The sequence below is a fragment of the Mytilus trossulus genome, chromosome 9 (genome assembly GCF_036588685.1).
Source record: "Mytilus trossulus isolate FHL-02 chromosome 9, PNRI_Mtr1.1.1.hap1, whole genome shotgun sequence".
NCBI lineage: Eukaryota > Metazoa > Mollusca > Bivalvia > Mytilida > Mytilidae > Mytilus > Mytilus trossulus.
In genome coordinates, this window is record NC_086381.1 from 79,298,140 (window position 1) to 79,316,785 (window position 18,646).

The following is an 18,646-nucleotide window of genomic DNA, read 5'->3' on the forward strand; positions in this document are numbered from 1 at the left end:
AAATGCATTTACGAATCGTCCGTTAAACTTTTATTATCCAATAATGTGGTTCCAACTTTCCTTTATTACAGATCGTCGACCGCTATCGAATAAATGATCGATAATAATAGATTATCTACGATAATTTGGTAAATGCATTTACGATCGATAATTATAGTTAATATACATTTACGGAGTTCATCTATAATGATCTATAATGATCGACCGATAATCTGTCATTATCCCCGATACACTGTCATTATCCCCGATACACTGTCATTATCTCATATATGTGGTTCCCGCGTGCTATATATATCTTATTTAATTTAAACATTGTATACTAGTATACTTTAATAAAACATATAAAAGAATAAGATGTATCGCTGGTAATTAACCTAGTGTCAGTTCAAATGTGAAGGGGTGTTCCATAGGAAACTCTAATACGAGTAAAGAGGCACTTTGGTAGAATACCCCTCATTCAAGAATGGTACGGATACCCTTATGGTATAAAAGCAGGATCGATTCCTTGCTCAGGGTCGATTGTCATAAGTCTACGGAGAGATAAGACCAAGGTACGGTACGTTGATATTTGAGATCACTGTCTCTTGTGTATTAGATATATGTGATACTATTACTTAAGGGTAATACAGAACAGGTTGGTACCTGTTAGAAATACAGACTCGTACAAGTTGGGAGTTTACAAGCTGAACCGTATTGCTGTACTGTATTAGACAATTGTGTTATCTTGTAGGGTACATAAGTGTACCAAGAGAACAAGGACACGGGTGTAAACGTGTAGGGTAAATAATTGTACCAGGAGGACAAGTGTGTTCCTGACCCAGGACAAATTTGTAATAGTACAAATGTGTACCCGTTGTATATATTTTAAGTAGAATAGTTATAGATAGTTTATTAGAGAACGCAAAAAGCTGTTGTATATGTTTTATGCTGTTGCATACATGCATTACTAAAAAGAGAATGCAGTGAATTGTATTGTTTAGCTAGTATCTCAGATGCGGTTAGTCTTTGACCTAAAGGTAAACATATATACTTCGGCATTAAATTATCCGTTATAATTCTACAAGTTTAATTAGTAATTGTGCAATACGTCGACCGCCCAACTGCAAATATGTGCGAAATTCTTCTATATTTAGCATTTGTGGTTGGTCGCCATAAAATTATAGAAACCCTTTTTTTATCAGTAAATTGGCGTTATGCTTTGTTTCTGTTTTATCTAAATGAAATTAGGTTGTCAGAAATCGGTCTATGACTCACTAATAGAAAAATTAGAAATACAACATTATTTACGTCGATTTGAAATAGGATCATTTCCTTTTCAGTATTGCATTGTGTACGAAACACACATCAAATGCTTTAACTAACTATGTAGATGTGTGTTGAAATACTGCACAACACTACAGAATTGTAAAATTTCACAGTGCAATCTGAACGAAAGGATCGACAGTTAAGGAAGTATTGTTTATCCTGGACTTGTCCTGGACTTATTCAGTTCCATCAGTACAACCCTTGTTTTAGTATATGCCCGTTCGGCTATGCAGGTTGTATAAAAACGCAGCCACGTCCAATTGGAATCGGAATGTTAAACATTTTACTACAGCACTACTTCCATGTTTAAAATCATCCAAATTTCCCTGATGTCTCTGACAAATAAACATGTAGGTTTCATTCAAACCTTCCCTAGTTATTCGAGTGGCAGCCCACATTTGTCCCGTTCTTCCTATTTAGCACAAACTCTTGAGAACCTAAACATTATACTGATCATCAATGTTTTCTCGTCCTGAAAATGCATTAACTGTTTGCCACTTGACGTTTAACAGCCATTCATTATCATTATAAGTTATTTGGCATAATGTATTAACTACGACCGTAATATACATTAAAACAAAAGAGAAGACATATTTGGTTAAAATCATAAATTGATTGATTTATTGATACTGTTGCCTTTATTTATTGGTGTTTTACGGCACTTTCAACAACATTATGCTATTTTTATTGGTGGAGGTAGGCAAAATGCACGGAGAGAACCACCGACCTTCGATGATACATTAATTCCACTACTGATACCACCGAGGCCCTTTCCATTATAAAACATGAACTGCATTACGCAGGTGTTGTCTGTAAATAAAAGCATCCGACACAAATGCGCATTAATTGATGTTCGTCTGCTTATAAGGGATGATAGTCTACGACGATAAGCTAATACTAGTAATTGACATATCAGTTTCGTTTCAATTTAAAGTCGAAAAACAAAAACTTGCGATATATCTAAACACAAACATGTTTTTTTTTTGGCATCCATTTACATGCTTCCGGGTAAATATTATTACCAGCTAAGAAAGTCGTATATTGAACGAAACAATAACTAAAAAAAAGTGATGAAGCAGAACACGGCGCCAATTTCACCAAGACATCACAAACAAGACTGCCAGACTTTTTATCAAGTAGTTATTGCTTGTTAAACACTATTATCTATTTAGATTTACTGTGGGAAATGTTATCAAAAATACAATAAACCAAAATAGTTTGATTAAAATATGCATTAAAACGTCCTTCAAAACAAATACATCAATCCTAATGATTTTAAAGTCTTGAATTTTGAGCGTCTGTTATTTTCATAAGTGGCCAATATTCTGATATTACTTTAAATTTATTGTTTATAGTCATGAAAACGTTAACATCATAAGAGAGGAAAATTTGACTCAGATGTGTGGCTTTATGTAATAATAATAAAATATTGTAGTGTACATTTTCTGATTTAGAGGCTAACATCGGAAGGTCTAGATGAGGTATGGTGAAGTCTTAATGTTTGTATTTATTTTACATTTGTCTTATAATTCAGCACATACTATTTGAGGCAAATATGAGTTATGCCATTTTGTATTCAATTGGTATTGAAGAAAGACAAAAGGAAACATGCACTATATTTGGTTTTCAGCAATATACACTTCATTGCAATAAGGGAAACGTTACCAGTTTTACTACACCAATTGCGCACATCCATACATATTGTTTATTCAGTAAAACTGAGCAGGAGCCGCCCGATTCAGTAATTTAAAAAAAGGGGAATCTTACAAAGGAGAAAAGAGGGTGGTCCAAATATATGTCCCGATTCAAATGCATTGTTCGACAAACCCCCCGACCACTCCCCCTCCTCCTCCCCCTCTGGTTCCGCCATCGCCGATACCAATCTATTTAAGAATCACACAACCTAATACACTTTGATGCAGTTGATATAGACCAACAGTTAAGCCAAAACCGGACTAGGAATCCGAGTTATAATTTCATTTCATCAGTTTTTGGATCATGACTCATCATCAGATTTTAACCTGCTGTATCGGCAGCACTAGGAAGTGGGTCTCAATTTGGGTCTAAGCGTCAGGCGAGATTGTTTTGTGTAAGCGTGACAAGTGAAAATCAAATTTTGCGTAAAAACGGGAATCGAATTCGGACGGGACACGTGAAATTGCAAGCGGTATTATTACGACGATAAGCGGGATCCTGGATTCCGACGAAACAATAAGCGGAATTCGGGATCATAATTTTGATTAGTAAAACAGCTAATTAAATTAATAGGTATTTATGTTTGACCAACAGTATTTCGGCAAACAATTATTTCTTTCTAACTCAATTGTTCAACGATTCATAATTCATTGATAATCGTCACCTATGTCGTTTGAGTCACAGAGTCGGCCGAAGAAAATGGTAAAGCTCTTCAATATGTATCCTACGTCGAGATTATCATAGGATTAGGAAATTAAATGACGCGATACTAAATCAATTAGGGAATTAATTATCAATCCACCGAAGCGTGACATTTTATCACACGAAACGCAAATTATTTAAACAGTTGAGACATTGTTAAAATAGTTAATGTTAAGACAGCTGATTAATCCACAATCAATTTGCCGTTTCAGAAACTAAAGCATTATGGGTAATTTTATTGTTCGTACCCCAAACTGAAAATAACGTCACTTCATTGGTTGAATTTCAATTGTTTAGGACGTTTTTAACCAATCACGACGCTTTGGTGTACACTTTTGAAAATATTAGCTAGAATGCATTATATTCTGAAACGGCGAATTTACAAAACAGCGCAAAAGTTAATGTGCTTCTTTACGTTATAATTCACACTCGAAGGAATCTATCTTTCTTTCGTTTTCTAGATAGGAAAGAGATGTAACAAATATGTCCACCGTAAGAAAAAATAAAATAACAGCATTTCGAGCCTCCGAGTCATTGTTCAAGTGACTGGGAATTACGAAACAATTTGTTAATGATAGTCTTATGTAAGAAAAGGAAAACACATAGGGGACTTATCATTATCTTTTTTTTGGGGGGGACCTGGAAGGAAACATTAGAATTTAACTTTTTTATTTCGAGTCCCCCCATTAAAGAATGACAATAGATTCAAGACCCCTTTCATTTATAAATGATCCATAGAGAGCAATGATTTGGCCCATACAATTGCAAAAAAGGATTATTTCCTGCTAAAAGTTCACGTTTAATTTCACTATATATTTGCTCGAAATTTGATAATTAACCTTGTTAAAGTGTGTCTCATTTTGAGGAAATCTGCAAGCCATTAGGGGCACCAGAGATTACAGTACCCTATGCTTAGCATATCTTTTAGTTTTTTTTGTGGGCTTGTTTTTCGTCGCATCGTTTTTCATTTTACCATGAAGTTCTCTCATCGACTTTCGGGTTTGTAATATCCTCTTGATATCCTTCGCTTCTTTTTTATGGAATTTTCGTATCACAGATGATAACGGATATGTTCCTAATGTCATAACTACAATCCCATCCCTTTTCTCGAATGTGACCTATCGAATTAGACTTATTACCGGGTTTGTACTATCATAAACAACACGACGGGTGCCATATGTGGAGCAGGATCTGCTGATCTGCTGATACTTCATGAGCACTGGAAATCACCCCTAGTTTTTGTTTGGGTTCGTGTTGCTCAGTCTTTATGTCTCTATTCTGTGTTGTGTGTACTGTTGTTTGTCTGTTACCAAATCAATATATACTGATTACAATCGAAAATAGCTAAGGGGGCGCAGTACAATCAAAAGTTCTAAGGGGACGAAAATTTAATTGATAATCATGAACATACAGAGGGAAATTGAAAATGATATTGACCCTAATTTGTAAGGCTTTGCTTCATTTGTGTCTCTGAATAGAACCGTTGGTGTAAAGATATGACAATCTATCTGAAAAGGATTTTGCATCTGTTCAATCCAAACGATTTCAATGTATGACTTAAAAAAAAAAGCAAAAACATCTTTCAATCATGTTTTGAGCTCATTATACGGGATAAGTTTAATAAAATCATAAACCCCCATTTCTGGTCACATGGTATTTCAACTTCCTTATTTATATATACCTGAAATATTTAAAGGTGATCTTGTTGTTTAGTTTATGCCATATTTGTTTATAATCTTGGAGGACATGTCCAATGTTTTAATTTAAATGATTCCTAATTATATCAAATTTTTTGGAGGTTCAGAAAGTTAGTTTTCCAAATGTATCTGACAAAGAAGCCTTTGCCTATTCTATCCGCACTTTCTACAACTTGAATAACATTCATTTTAAATTTCAGTCAGACAGAAGACATCTCGGATTTTGAAATGTGTGCCAAAACATTTTGAGGACCACATGATGCAATTTTTATATTGATATTTTTTTTTCCAAATAAATAAAATTTCAACCAGTCATTTTTTGCAGTAGACGTCTTGAATTGTAAACAAATCAAACGAACTGGCGTCCGATACGAGAATTCTGGTCCATTTTCAACTGTCGAAAAAAGTATCATGAGAGAATGTTTAAATTCAGCAGCAACCATTACACGCAAATGTAGAACAAAAGCGCACATGCAACTTAGAACAAGGTGAATATAAAAAAGAAGAAGACCGAAGCCAAAACGATGCTAGCACAAAAATCGAAAATGGAAGGCCAGTTGATATAATTAAATGCTTCACTTTATATATTTCATAGCCGTTGACATTTTAATTTCAAAACGTGATGAAGTTTCGTGTACAATTGACTGACTCATTGGAATCGACTTAAAAGCAAATGGATTTGATGAAATGGGAATGATTTAAAAGTGAACGCATCTCTTTAATAGTGTGTAGCCCTATATATATAATGAATATATTTAATTTTCTATTTTAGTGTTCAACAAAGGACAAATACTTTAAGGATTGTATGAAGAACTTGTCAAAACCACGACATCAACAATCTTAGAAAAATAATCCCAATCTTGAAATTTAGTTTTACATCAAAACCAATTGTTAGTCTTGAACATGATTGACAGATGTTATCATATAATACTCATTTAATTATTTTGATATCGCCTCTGTAATTGTAGATATGTTTGATTTTTTTTTCTGAGTTGGAGTCGGGATGGAATCAAGCACTTATTGTTAATTTCAAGTTGGCGTGTGATATCACTGGGTAGTCGGAAAACAAGTTGTTCTCTTTAAAAAAGAAAAGCAATACGTGATCCAAAGACCGCTGACTGGTCATCAAAAAATTGTAGCTGAATTTTTGTTTGCTTTTAATTGAAATAATTGACTGTGAATAGAATGACATAATGATGATGTTAAAACCCCTTTAATAAAAATATGTAATTGTGTGTAGATTTTTTGCACAATTCAGTTGAAAGCAATGTTGGATAGTTGTGAATAGAAAAGTGTATATATAGCTACTATTTGAATATACATTTTAAGGCCCGACTATTTTATTTATTACTTGGGAGTGTACATCATTTTTTCATAACCCTTTTGCAAATCTCATTTTCTAAAAAACGGATGTCTTATGTAAATTGCACAAACAAATCGCAATATAAATTTAAGCACTCAGTTTGCTTTATAATCTGGATGCATTTATTTTATCTTTCATGTCTTCATATTTTGTTTCCTAGATGCCTTCAATTATACTCAGCTCGTTACTGAAGCTGTCTGTACTCATTGTAGATGTTGTATACTAGAAAAAATTAAAGTCCAATTTCCATGTGAGGTGAAACCCTGTGGCATGCGACTTATAATAAGGCTTTGTATATATTTCTCTTGAAAGTAACACACCAGCTTCCTTGTGACCTCTTATGTAGAAACTTATTTTGGTCTCATAAAACATCTCAAGTTTTAAGGATTTACTGATTTTACTTAAATCGATCCAAATTTTTTACAGAAAAACTTGGTTTTGAAGAACATCTTATTTTTAGAAGTTTTATGAATACCTGAACATACTCTCAAAAGAACCAATCTATATAAAAAGATATGTATATATAAACAGATAGCAGGATTGAAATGTAGTACGTTAACGCGAGTTAAGTCTAGAAAGATTTAAAAAAAAAGTAAAAAAGGCCAAATAAAGTACGAAGTTAAGTAATCTATTCCAAAAGTAGAAAAAACCTTATCATTTCGAAATTGTCAAAGTTTATAATAGGACAGTGACTCAAAAAGAAAACAAACTAGAAACACCTAGAGGTCAGAATACCGTAGGTAATGATGACCGGGCTTGAAAGTCACATGTCAAGCTCGTACTGCCGTGTCCTGAAATTAGGGATGAAAAGCAAAAACTCGCATTCACGAGTGAACTTAATTTGTATGCTTGCACGTGGTATTTAAGCGCAAGAAATAGTAAATAGAAAACATACGCACTGATACTCTGGATAAGAATACTCATCTGCGTCATCACATATATTAATCTAATAGTTGAATTCGGATGTCAAATTACCTACCTCACGAGTTTTGACTCCGGATACACTAACATTTTATCCAGATTGTTTGTGAACGCAAACCGATAGTGTGCGTGTAAAGAGGGTGATCTGTATAATGTGAATGATTCAAAACGTGAAGAATAACTAGCTGGTCAACACAATGAATACAATTTTCAAACTCGTGCCATAGTACAAATATTTAGATGCAATGAGGTTGAACTATATAGACAAAAAACTAAAACAAAAAACAAATTGAAATTTTATAATGAATATACATTCCTGTTAGTGATTGTTTTCCGTAAATTTAGAATATAATATAAAAAAAACTCAAATGTCAAGTATTTACGGATAGACATTTTATTTATCAAATCAATCTCTTTTAAAATCTAATATTCCACTATATGAATATATTGCTATACAAACTATAAGCAGAGACTTATAAATCCATACTAAAACAGCATAAAATAATTAACATTATAATAGTTAATAATTTTCTCATGTCTTGTTATGATTATTGTAAAATATTGATTACGTTTTTTGTGAGATGCAAGGTTTAAAAATCCTTGTTAATTGAAACCATGCAAGTATTTTTACATTCACGGCCGTTTAAAATTTAGATATTTAGCTAACTTTGGGTACGCATCCCTGCTCATTTGTGCTCATACGTTGCATATAATTTTCATAAATGTAATGGCTGTTCAAAACTGTGAGCAGTGGCGGATCCAGGGGGCGGGGTTCCGGGGGAACCTCCTTTTTTGGACGATGATCAATTTGAATGGTAACATATGGTTGGAACTCCTCTTTTTTTGGACGATCAACGATTTGAATCGGAGGGAACATATGGTTGGAACCCCCCTTTGTTTGGACGATCAACAATTTGAATGGGAACATATGGTTGGAACCCCCCTTAATCTTTTTACAATTGGCTGGAGTCGCCCCTTATGAGACATAAATCTCGTATACGTATAAACATTTTAAACTATATTCTATTAAGAATAAATTCAGTCTCAGTTTAAACTTAATTATGAATATTCTCTTGGTCTGGTAGTATCTATTAATTAAGTAAGTTATTTTTGTTTGATTAGCTTTCTCCTTTTCGACCACTGTGTTTCCGACTTAAGATAAATATTTTTAACAGAAATATCGTTTTCTTAATGTTCTTCATGCTTTCCCAAGCGGTGATTGAAATACAAAATATCAAATGATAAACGTTCAGAAATAATCAGTTTCGTATGGGACTGTATATATAAATAACTATTCCCAGGTTTATTGTCACAATACACAACAGCACGCTATGATTATGGAGTTTGTGTCCGAGCGAGAACTGCTCTAGTTCATTACTTTAGACTCACAAACATGTTTAACCCCGCCGCATTTTTGCGCCTGTCCCAAGTCAGGAGCCTCTGGCCTTTGTTAGTCTTGTATTATTTTTATATTAGTTTCTTGTGTACAATTTGGAAATTAGTATGGCGTTCATTATCACTGAACTAGGATATATTTGTTTTGGGGCCAGCTGTAGGACGCCTCCGGGTGCGGGAATTTCTCGCTACATTGAAAACCTGTTGGTGACCTTCTGCTGTTGTTTTTTATTTGGTCGGGTTGTTGTCTCTTTGACACATTCCCCATTTCCATTCTCAATTTTATTACACACACAACGCGTACAGGGACCGTCTCAAAGAATGATTTATATAATTACTTGATATTTGATAAACATTCACATTATTAAAACACATATGTTTTGTCAAAAGACAAATATGTTCTAATATATGATTGATTTTTTGACTGCAACCTATAGTCTTTATTGTTTTACTCTCTAATCTTCAAATGATTGTTGAAATATACAATGTCATGTGGTAGCCTTTCCATAGAGGGACCGTATCAAAGACACAGATAACTACCTATGTAAATGATCGAAAAATTTCGAGACGTTCCAGGAATCTTGATACCGAGGATATCGAATGGCCCATAGACACTTCCAAAACTTTCCAACATATACGCGTGAAACCCATCAGGGGGTTCCTGCAAAAAGTTTGCACTCGCATTGTTGAAAATAAACGTACTTAACATCTTGCAATTTCAATTTATACATCGTTCGTTTAGTACAATGTGTCCAATTCAATGAAATATTTAACCATATTCCAGGTAGAGGAACTCAAATTATCATGTTCCGGTTGTAGATACTCTAACATCTCGCAATCGAAAAGTGCAAATTCATAAGTGTACTAGTGTTTATTCTTTATACTACAATACAAACATGTGTATTTTCGAGTTGAATCATTTTTTGGAAGGGTAGTTTAGACACAGAAAATACGTTTAAACATGAACAGCAGTACATACAACTGTAGAGTACCCATACAAATAAATAAGTAGTACCGTAGAAATACTTTCATTAAGAATGAAAAAAAGGAAAATTAAATTTGTTATTTCAAATAATTCTGCGGAAAATCAACCACAACATATAAATCGACGTGTGACTTCAACTTTGATATTAAAATATATACTAGTATATATTACTATTAAAGTCTAAAAGACCAATACAAAATAATTATTATACATTCTGTAATTATTCGTTTTAGAACCCTGTTGATATCGTTTGACACCTTACGGAATCTCTGTCAAATATGTCATCAGAAATTGTGATTAAAACTTTTACAGTTCGTAAATGGCTTGATTATATTCGTCAGTATGCATGGCATGCTTATTTACTGCGGTTAATGACGCACTTAATGATATTTTTCTTATCCAACAAAATTCAATAATGATATCCTGTTTAAAAGAAATTTCAGATTTTTTACTTATTCAGAATCACTCACGCTTGACATGAGCAGGGCGTTATTCAATTAAAGATATGCATGTATCTCGATCGGTACTTTGCTTCTGCACAAAATGTCAATTTACTGACAATTAATTTGCGCCAAAAAAATCCTTCATTTGCGCCGCAAACCATACTTCATTTGCGACAAGAATAAAATAATTCATTTGGGCCAATATTACAGGTTAATAAGATAAAAATAGATTTATTTAAAGAAATAATAACATTAAAACAAAGTTTTTGTTTAAATAATTAATCTTATCTTACCTCCTATACATTTCTAGGAATGTGATTCGTTAAACGAACATTATTATAATGGAACGCCTTAGAAACAATTACTCAGTTTAATAAGTGTCACATCAATTGTAAATAATTGTATATTGATTCAATGACTTGACTAGCAAATTTGTCATTGAAATTGATTTAAGTGGAATTTGAAATAATTGGCATTTAACTCTATGATATTATACAATTCTTCATCGAAACTGTACTTAATCAGAGCAACATGACGACTGCGATGCATTGGAAGGAACTGCTTACGATCCCAGTAGCGGATCAAACGGAGTTTGGAGGAGAGAGGGGTGGTGACATAGTGGTCGTACAAAAACCTTTGATCACAAAAAAAATAATTATATCCTGTTTTTCTAGATGAATATGATTTTGCAGCATAAAACCGTTCAAAAATGTGTTACAATAAGTTTTATGGAACAATTCCCCCTTTTCGAAAAATCTGAATCCTCCCCTACATCCTGGAGCACAGGGATGCAACCAATCAATGCAGGGCATTTTGCAGGAACAAGGGAATATCGTATGTGGTATCTAGGTTAAATGCAAAATTATTAGAATAAATTGAACATTGTTTAAAAAGTACAAAAAGCAATATAACTCTTAAATCATGTAAATTGATCAAGGAAAAAGTGTCAAGGCATTTAGCTGTTGTGAATAATTGGTTGAACGATTCCAATGTGTTCAACCAATTAAAACCTAATAAAAAAAAAAAAAACATTCAAAATTATGCACCAATAAAAACTGACCGCAATGAAATAGCACAATAGTGTTGAAAGTGGCATTAAACACCGAACAATCGATCAATCAATCAAAATTATGTTCATTTTTAAGATAAGTATATAATCTAGACACTTAATTGCAAAACGAACAGTTGTGCTGTCTAAACATATTGAAATATATATGTTTGACCACAAATGACAATTTTACACAAAGTCAACGAACATACAAATTATCAGCAAGACTAAGTGCTTAACAAACAAAGATATTTTATATACATTTATATAAAAATAAATGTTATACCATTTGAGCAAAGCCTTTTCTCACATTGAAATATTTATGAAAAATTTCGATATTTTTTTGCTCTTTTGCTTTGAAATCGAGATATTTGAAGCTTGAAGTATGTGTGTCAAACCGCAAAATTATTAATATTGATATCTAAGGTTCTCTTATCTTTGAATTATGTTACGTAAATTCCGACATTTGTGTTACGTCAAGGTGACTCCACTACACATGACCTGGCTAAAGCAAACAGTTTATAACCTATAAAATTAAATTTATTTTGAAAAGTTGGAAAACATTTACTTTTTTTTACAATTTTAGGGACCAGATTGACGCTGTTTTCATAACTCATCCTTAAATAGTAATTCTAAAACTGAAAATTAAAAGGAAAACACTAAAATTGACAATGGAAAGGGGAAACAAGGAAACAATTAAACAAAATATTTCCAATGATCACCTATGAAGAAAAAAGTTAAGTAACAAAAATACCGAAACAAATGGCAGAATCAAAAGCTCAAAAATATCAAACGAAGGGACCAATAAACAATTAAACTGACTTATTATTTATTAAAGTTGGACAATTGCTTGATACTACCTTAATGGAAAAATAACCTAATGATCACGTATATAACCAATGTATCTTATTTCCTCCTACAATGGACAATTCAGTGTGTCAATTTGGAAATTATCCAGATAATGGGTAACTTGAATAAGCATGTTTGTTTTACTAACATTAATCTGTCATTCTTGTTTTTGAAATTGTGTCATTCATGAACACAATAAGAAAACAAACGGCGCCGTTCACAATTATGTCTAGTGATAAATGTCACTTAAATGACAATGTAATTTATAACTGAAACTGACAGTTCTCCATTTGAGCCTATTCTGATTATTTAGTTTTCTTGTTTAAGAAAATTTCATCATTTCAATCACTGACATTATAGAAATTGTTTTATAATTCAAATGATAAGAATGAAGGCTGATATTGTAAGAAGATAGCAAAAACAGTTATTATTAAACAAAATTGACAAGCAAAGCAGAATATAGTAAGACGAATTCGTACATGTATGAATGCATACAATTATGTAACTTGTTTTTTCGTTAACAAAATTGATATTGACAATCCCACACGGCCTTCGAAAATAAATTAACCCCTTTATCAAAAACAATAACGCGCGCATAGTCGATTATGAAAGACCTATACATGATAAAATGTGATTCAAAACAATAACAAACAGAAGGCATACATTATAACAAAACAATATAATAAACAGAAAAACGACAGACATGAAGCAACTACAACCACCGAACAACAATCTTCTTACTTTGGCCATACACATACTGCATATGGCTTGATTACACATTTTAAAGGTACCATTCCTTATCAACAGGGGAAAATAGTGTAACGTCACAACGGAATGCATAAATAAATAATAAAACAAATCATAATTTCTAAGAGACATGATATAAGTGATTGACTTTTGTCAAACATTTTAACATTGAAAAACGCAACACGTGTCAATAAATTGACAGTCAAATGAGGTTCGGTTTCATAAACCAAGACACCGGGTCTGTTGTTGCTTTGACAACTATATTAACCGGTGACGGACAGACTAAAACATGAACTGATGATTTGATAGGGGAAAAACAAAGAAATTAGTGTAATTCCATTCACGTGGCGTGCATTTTATATTATTTCTTTTATGTGTCCTGAGGTGGTGTCGTAAATTCGTAGGAGGTGTTCGTTGTTATTCTGCTGTTTACATGTTGTCATGTACTTTAATATTATTTATTCCTGTATTTCTCTGTGTTCAGAGATCTAGCATTTGTACGAGTATACTCAAACTGTCTAGTACGAGCTGGATCATACATGTATTTGGATCATATCGGTTTATGTTCAACAAATATTTATCAAAAACTGTTATTGAGTTTACAAATTCTTATTATTACAGTTAGATGAAGAAAGTGAACATTTAATACATTGACATTGAATCATTTCGTATTTAATTGTTTGTATAAATCCTTTTTGTTTTGCACTTTAGCCCAGGGTGATACTTGTTGCCACACAGTACGTTTCATTTGGGTGTAAATACATGCACTATTGAGGCAACGAAATGGGAAACGGGATTCTGACAAAACGATAAGCGGGATCCGAGATTTTAATACCCCCATGTTTTATTCATGCATGTTCCTTTGCATTTGCATCTCTCATTTATCAAAACATATGTAATTGTATCAGTTTTCTCACAAGTAACCATATGGTTTGACGGTTTGTATAGTAAAGTTCTTAAATGTTTTCAAAACGTTTCCTTTGACATTATGTTTACAACCTTCACGATAAATTTTTGAGACAACAAGCCCCAGGCTCAATTTTTTGAAAATTTAAGTTGGATTCTGTTAGCATGCGGTAGATTAACAGGTAAAGTTTTCGCTACTTTTTTTAATAAGTTAAAACATTAAGTGTTTATTCCAATGACATTTGAACTTTTTGCATTAACTCGATATTTCAGTTATGTTGATGTGTACCATACCATTTATAACTAATATTGATCAACTTCTGCATGCATATTAGGGAGACCGTGCAAGTAGGCATATTGTCTGGAACGTTATATATTGGTATGTGTATTGGTCTCCTTGAAGTATAATCTGTAAACTGTCAATGAAAAAATAATTTTAAAATATTTAAAACAGCAGTTCGTAGTCAAACTGAAGATATTTTCTTTGTTTTTCCTGTTTCGTTGCTTCTATAAAAAAAAAACATGTGCCCTTATAGGTATTCGTAATGGCATGGCGGTGGGGCAATGACATACTGATACGTTTTTATTATTTCTGAATTGCTCCGTTTCATTTAAAAAAAAATATGAATTGATCATTCTGTTGCAGACAACAGTATCTGTAGTAAATGTTTTGTCAACTACTGATTTATTAATGGTGTGTCGTACAAAAATAAAGAAATATCGTCTGTGGTACGTAGGTTATTTGCAGAATAATCAGAATAAAGTGTATATTGTTAAGAAAGTATAGAAGGAAAGAAATAGTTCTTACATTGATTGATGAACAAAACACAATGCTTTCATCTGTGATGAATAATGAATATGTCTAAAGTGTATTGAAAGAGGCCATGAACAAAAAATATGTGAAGTTAGAAGATACAATGCATTAAATACATAAAAAAAATGCAAAGGAACATGCATGATTAAAATGCGTTTAAGTGATTGGAGATGTCATGTTTGCGTCGTCGAAAGGTACTGCCTCGCTAAATTCATATCTCTCATAGTGATCGTATGCAATGTCTTTACTTAATCGTAGCAATTCCTTTGTTCCGTATTCTTTAAATTTGTTTTTAATTTTATTTGTTATTCCATCCCATAGTCCTAGTTAGAAGATTTTCCAGGACAATTCTGTGTACCCTAGGTTGATATTTGATTAATCCAAAAATGAAACAAATATATTTGTGTTATGCTTGAAGCAAATATTTGTTTTCCTCTCTTTACACAAAAACCTTGCACATGCGTAACTAGAATCCGGGTTTTTACCCTCCAATATGACCTACCGATTTGGATTTAGTATGGTGTGTGTACTAATATGAGCAACACGACAGGTGCCACATCTGGAACAGGATTTTCTTCCTTTATTGAGCATGTGAGACCATCCAGATTTGATTACGTTATGTTGCATTTGTTGCTCAGTCAGTAGTTTTCATTGTTGTGTTTTGTGTACCATTGTCTGTATATTGGCCGTAATTTTGTTGAGCCATGGCCCTAGCACTTTCAAGTTATGAGTTTGATTGTTTAGTGTGTATCTTTTACCTCACCACATCTGTAACTTCGTCATTAAGTAAAATATGTTGTAAATTATGATGATATTTGTCCCGTAGCTAATTTAAACTCGAGAAATGTCACAAGTGCTTGCTCTTATGTTTTATTCCATTTAATGGTTTGAGTTAGAGGGTGCGACATATGATACAATAATTTTAAATATTTATGCAGTGTATTCCTGTTTTGGGGAAGTCTGCACAGATCGAGACCTAATGCTTATACATATTGATTTTCGCTCCTTATTTATGTATTGTTCTATAATATTCTTATTTTAGAAATGGTTTTTGGTATTCTAATACGTTGTATACATACTCAATACAAACGTTTTGATGATAAGAATGAAAAACACAGGATAAACAACTAACGAAAAAACAAAGAAACAATAACATGAACCATTAACTTCTATCATAAACTTTTGAAACATTTACCATTTTGGGGCAAATCGTTTTAGATTAAATATTGTCATGTTTTTTACATGAAAATGTTCACGTTGAATTGTTGCCCACACCTTTTTGGTCCAAAGACATATTCATTTAACATTATGGTTAGCATGACTCATGCACAAACTTCTTACATTTACAGATAAGAGAATGTAGAAATTCTCAGAGATGAATGACCTGACCAGATCTAGCATATGGTTTGTTTTCAATGATTTTCAATGCCAGTATTTTGTATTTACATTGTGTCAAAGATCAAGAGTGAACGTTCAGTGTATGTTAACTTTTGTTAGTATGTCGTTTGAATGAGTTTCTCAATTTCAATTGATATTTTATAGTGAGTCTTTCTATGTTGTGATGTTACACTACAGTTTCAGATAATGGTGAATTGGTTCCTATCAAAACGTTTAAACCAACTGCAGTTGTTTACTCCTATCCTAAGTCAGGAATCTTGTGTTCAGTAGTTGTCGTTTGTTGATGTGGTTCATACGTGTTTCTCGTGTCTCGTTGTTTATATAAAGTAGGGACTCTGTGGGATTGCGATGTCAAAGACGTTATATCTGCCACTGTACAAACTATGAAAAAAATGAACTTTCTAAAAACTGACGAGTCAATGTTTTGGAGGCAGAAAAGTTAGATAAAAGTAGATATATCTGATGCAAAGATTGTATTTTGTTTCAAACTGTTTTTTCACTTTTATTTACTATACCGAAAGCGTGTTGATCTCAACGTTCGGGAAAGACGGCCGCTTTTTTAGCAGCCCTATAGCATATTTCGTTTGTTATCGCTTTAAACCTAGCCATCAGAAATACACCAGAGATGACTAAACTATAAGTTGTTTAGCTCATTAAGATTGTTAAGAAGGTATAAAGCTTCAATTCAACAATTAACTACCGTACATTTTCTTTTTTTTTCAGAATTACGAACAGTACGTTATATTTCCCGATTTTCCCGAAGCTTATACTTAGTTCATTTGATTGTATGAAAGTTTTTCATTTTGAAACCGGTCTTTAACTGCCAAATATTTTTAAAAGATAAAAGCGATTTCTGTTTGAAGTAACGAATGTCACTCTTAAAATATGAACGTTTTCGCTTTTAACGTCGTTCTGATGCAAACGTAAAAGTTGAAATAAAAATTACACGCTCAGATTACAATATCGATTTGTTTACGATAGCTAGGCAACCAACACCGACAACAGGCAAAATAAATCTTGCTTCCCCGATCAAGACTATTTATAAACACGGATTACTAAATTGTGTGAACATTTACATTATGAAATAAATAAAAATAAGGAAATTATGGTATGTTAGATTGGTTAAAAACACATTTATGAATACATGAAGCAGCTGTTTCTAGACTGAACTGGTCAGTGGTAGTTGTATCAAACTAAACATGAAGAAAAAGAAAAAGACATTTAAAATACAAAAAAAGCAGGAGGCAAATGTCTCAAGTTGGAAATTTCCCCTCCAAAAAAGTTGAAACAAAAACTTGTCTTCATGTCAAATTGTTTTCACGGCGAATGTCTTGCAAGAAGCATGTCCCGATGCTTCTGATTTACTTTTAGTTTTCAGTGTCGATTGTCTTATGTTTGTACTTATGTGTCTTATGTGTACCTGGATGTGTCTTTTGTTCATTTATTGTCCTACTTTATGAGTATATTCTTGAGTGTAAATTTTCTTTTTTAAATGTCTGGTTTCGCAATTTGGCATGTCCACCGATGTACAGACATTGTGCGAAAAAATCTTTTAAAAAGATGTGATCCTACTGAACACAGAAACATTTGGCGTTTCTTTATGAAGAATAGAACTTTAACATTAAAGAATACAAAACTAGCTCTCTTTTTGTGTATTGCCATATGGCCTCTTACATTGAAGAGTTAAACTTAACTTGCATTATTAAAGTCCTGTCCAGACAGACACTTTAATAGAGAAAAATTAATACGCAGTAAACATGCACGGGACCTCATCGCACACATAGTCGATGCATAACAATAATACAAATTATCAATGGTCAGGGTTTTTATTCCTGTTTATCGTGATAGTCACTGAAGGATTCAACAATGAAAGAATCATTAATACCACAAAATAAGGTCACAATGGTCCCTAGTGTCGAATTATGCGTTATTTAAGATATAATATTGCACTGTCACTACGTGTATTTAAATCAGTCATAAAACACAATTTACCAAAGTCTAAACACAATACAAGACAAGAACATACAAGATCCGGTATTAATGGTTATGAGAATTAAGATGTTTGCTATATCAAATGACCAGAAATAAAAAACTATAGGTCACCGTATGACCTTCAACAATGAGCAACGCCCATACCGCATAGTTAGATATAAAAGGCCCCAGAATGACACATATAAAACAATGCAAACGAGAAAACTAACCGCCTAATTTATGTACAAAAACTTAACGAAAAACAAATATGTAACACATCTACAAACGACAACCACTGAATTACAGGCTTCTGACTTGGGACAGGCACATACATACAGAATGTGGTGGGGGTAAACATGTTAGCGGGATCCCAACCTTCCCCCTTACCTGGAACAGTAAAACATAAG